The sequence below is a fragment of the Nycticebus coucang genome, chromosome X (assembly GCF_027406575.1).
Source record: "Nycticebus coucang isolate mNycCou1 chromosome X, mNycCou1.pri, whole genome shotgun sequence".
Classification (NCBI taxonomy): Eukaryota; Metazoa; Chordata; class Mammalia; order Primates; family Lorisidae; genus Nycticebus; species Nycticebus coucang.
Window position 1 is genome coordinate 104786629 of NC_069804.1, and position 4230 is coordinate 104790858.

General features: G+C 35.7%; 1 pseudogene; it reads left to right on the forward strand.

Moving 5' to 3' along the window:
• Positions 1-2129: 2129 nt before the first annotated feature.
• Positions 2130-3348, forward strand: LOC128576926 (dynein light chain Tctex-type 1-like; annotated as a pseudogene).
• The last annotated feature ends 882 nt before the right edge of the window (positions 3349-4230 follow it).

Consider the following 4230-nt stretch of genomic DNA (forward strand, 5'->3'; position numbering starts at 1 on the left):
TGATATAAGGGATTGTTGGCTCTTTTTATGTTGATTAATTTGAGTTTTCTATAGGTCTGAGTTATCAAGCTTTTGTCTGATTCATGAGATGCAAATATCTTTTCCCATTCTGACAGCTGTCTAGTTGCTTTGGTTGTTGTCTCCTTAACTATACAGAAGCTATTCAGTTTAATTAAGTCCCATTTGTTTATTTTTCTTGTTGTTGCAATTGCTACTGAAGACTTCTTCATAAAAATTTTTCCCCAGGCTGATAACTTCAAGTGTTTTCCCCAGTCTTCTTTGAGGATTTGTATTGTTTTATGCTACGGAGTGGAGAAAGGTGCTGGTCCAGTTTCAGTCTTTTACATGTGCATATCCAGTTCTCCCAGCACCAATTATTAAATAGGGATTCTTTCCCCCAGTTTATGTTCTTGTTTGGTTTATCAAAGATCAGGTGGCTGTAAGATATTAGTTTCACCTCATGGTTTTCTATTTGGTTCCAGATGTCTATGTCTCTATTTTTGTGTTAAAGGCAACTTTTGACCTAAAATCTCACTTACTATTCTGTCATGGTATCTCCTCCCTCTCCTGGCTTGTAATGAATTCTACGTGCTTTTCCTTTTTAACACATCTAGTATCTAGGCAGTCACTGACTGACACATACAAGTGTTCAATAATTGTTGAATAAATGAGTTGTTGATTCTGAATTAAAAAAAAATAAGAATAAGCACTTCCCAACATACAAAAACAAAGTCAAGTACCCTTTTTTCTCTTTTTACTTCTTGAATTTGTCAAAGCTAGATTCTTTAAACCTGAATATCTCATAACTTGCTTTTAAACTTATTTGTTTATTTTGCTTCTTAGAAGGGCAAAGAATATGACTTTGAAACAAAGAGACTCTTTCAAAGCGGGTTGACATTCCAGTTGATTTTGAATTCACTGTTGTTGTAGTCAGGCTTGTTCATCTTCAAATGGGCTGATTTCCATATCTGGAGTATAAAGTGTCTATAAATAAATGAAATAGTATTAGTATTTCTCCTAGTAAAAATGTCAGATGGTACGTTAGAGCCTTTAAATACAATAAAAACTAAATTAGGAGCTATTTCTATGACTTCAGCTTTATTTCTGATTCAATTCCTTTCTGTTATACACATCTTAACACACCATTGCTTCTTTCTGTACTTTCCTGCTTCCATGCAAAGTGGCAACAGTCTGTCATTATGGCCACTATCTTACCACCTGGTCTGGTCCCAAATCACTATAATGTCTTCACAGACATATACCTATTTTTTTCCTGGGTTTCTGATTGGTGAGCTTTTGGTTTTATATTGATATATAACTAACCTGCCTTAGAATTAAAAGAGTTTGGGATTCTGCAAAAGACCCTAAGAAAATGAAAAGTAGAAACAATAATTAAAGTAAATAAAAAATATGTCACATTTGGATGAAAACCATCTGTGATAAGATGGTAAGGAAAGAAAAAAGAAGAAAAATGAGGCCTTGTCCTTCTGGAAATAAAATGAATATAATCTGGGATCAGAAAAAAATTCCACTTCAGGTATTCTAATACCCAGTCCAACAGAATGTGAGATTTATACTCCCCCCCATTGAGCACTGTGTCAGAAGATATGAATTAAACTGGTAGCTAAAATATATTTGATGGCTAGGTCTCTAAGTCTTGAAATGATAATTTAGCAAATACTACCGTAGTCTATGATTTTATTCCAAAGAGTGTTTTACAAACTCTTAATTAGCATGGCCTCAAAAAAAAAAAAAAACTTTTGGAAAGAATCCTTTGTTTTTCTTTTTCCTTTTTAAAGCTCAAGTGAACTTAGTCAATAACTTCCTAATGTATATTTCTAGTTCATAAGTACTTAGTTATTTCTGTCCTTCTCCCACCACACCCATATCTGCCCATGTATTACATGCAGTGGTCCACTGTTTAAGAACACAGCAGCACATATGTAACAATGGCAACTATGGCAAGTCTTTTTCAGTGCCTCCTTTAGATGCATTTAATTCAGAAAGTAGTAGCAATAAATCAGATCTTACCAAGATGGAATGAGTGATTACTCTTCTGTAGCTGCTTTATACAATCAAGTACAGAAGTTCAAGCTCATTAAACTCTTTTTAATTGCTGTCACTAGATTATGGACATCAGTATTTTCACTGTTAGCAGGTAAACATGGCTAATAACAAATGCCAGCCTGCTCTGTCCTTCATGCAGGCTTGGCCTAACTAAAAAGAAAACATCTAAATGGAAAAGAATAGAGGTAGTTTTATTTCCTTTGCCTTTGCCATTGCCAGTGCTTTATGTCAGTACTCTGTAAACTGGATTGAAGGAACACAGCCTTTGCAAAAACATTTTAATGGAAGTATCAAGTAAAACTCAAAATTGTAGCATTACTTAGCAATGTCTAGAGCCTGCATCTCCCTGCCACCATCATTACAATAAAATCATAAAGGTGTAAAACTATGCAGAGCTATGTCAGACACATTAAAATAACATCTGCTAAACATCTCTTATGGCACATTTCTTTCCTTGTTATTCTTTCCATTCATCATTTTCTCCTTACCTAGTTTTGAACTGGGCTGAAATAGAAAACAAAGAAACAAAAAACATTACTATGGTTCTTGTTTTATAGCTATTTCAATATTATTATTTTTTACATATTTTTCTCTCAATGTTCTAAGAAACATTAAAGGACAGTATAAACATAGTACTGTGCAAAGATAAAATACTGTTACCTTAATCTCAATCTACTTGTGAATCTTCTGAAAATAATAAGTTTACATAAATGTCAACTTTAAGAATTGAGGCTGTATTATTAGTAATTCTAGAGACACTTCTACAATTGGCCAAACATACATAGAGTTACTTTGGTTATCAGAGATATCAGAGTTTGGATTATTTAGCTGTCATGTCCTTCTGGTTACCCTAGACATAAACCTGAGATTCATCCTCCAGATATACTTCTCTTTAAATTCACACATCTAGAAGGCAGAGGTGATGCACTGAAGGAAAGATTTGGAAAACTACCAGGCTACCGAGGAGACTGCCTTTGTTGCTGATGAAGTGAGCAACACTGTCAAAGAGGCTATAGAAAGTGTGATGGACAGTAACACTTACCAACACAGCAAAGTCAATCAGTGGACAATAAATATAGTCGAGCAAACTCTCAACCAACTTACCAGCTGGGAAAACCATTTGAATACATTGTGACCTGTGTGATTATGCAGAAGAATGATGCTGGACTACACCGAGCAAGTTCCTCCTTCTGGGACAGCTCTACTGAGGGGAGCTACACCGGGCAATGGGAGAACAAGACCACTTTCTGCACTGTCATCACCTTTGGACTATCCATTTGACCTTCTCATCCAGCCTGTGATGACCATCCTCCTGTGTCTCAACATCTCTATTCCATCCTCTTTTTTTTTTTTTTTTTTGGTTTGTTTGGGTTTTTTGAGACAGAGTCACATTGGCAGCCATCAGTAAAGTGTTGTGGCTTCATAGCTCACAACAACCTCAAACTCTCGGGCTAGAGTAATCCTCCTGCCTCAGTATCTGGGGCTACTGGTACTGGTCACAACACCCGGCTAATTTTTCTATTTTTTTATAGCGACGGTGTCTCATTCTTGCTCAGGCTGGTCTCCAACTCCTGAGCTCAGGCCATCCACTCACCTCAGGCTCCCAAAGTGCTAGAATTATGGGCATGAATCAAGACCACAGCCATCTTCTATTCCTTCTTCTAACCACCAACCATGAATTTAAATGAACACCTTTCTTGTTCTCTTTAAGTGTGTTTTCTGGCACTCTTAAAATGTAAAGGAAAAAAAACAAATGACTGCACTGTTACGTAACTGTACACTGAAAGTCAATGAATAATTTGCAGAAGGTAGTCTGAAGCCTGTATTGCCACTTGTCTTAACTCTGAATATTTCTTTTTAAAGGTGCTAAAAACTGAAATTTGCAAATGTGAAACTTGGTCTACTCTCTGAAATGATTCAAATACACCTATTTTCCATACTTAATACTTCTCTTATAATAAATTATTCAAATTTTTAAAAATTCACACATAAGGCCCATGACTTCATTTTAGGCACGAGTGTTGATAATAGAAGTGATTTTTCCACTTTTTAAAAACTGAGATGCTTGAGAGCAACGGTATCCCCGAGACTCAGCACTGGGCTGTGCATAGACGTGTGTAATAAATGAATGGACAATAGAATGAAGCATCCAAAAAAAAAATT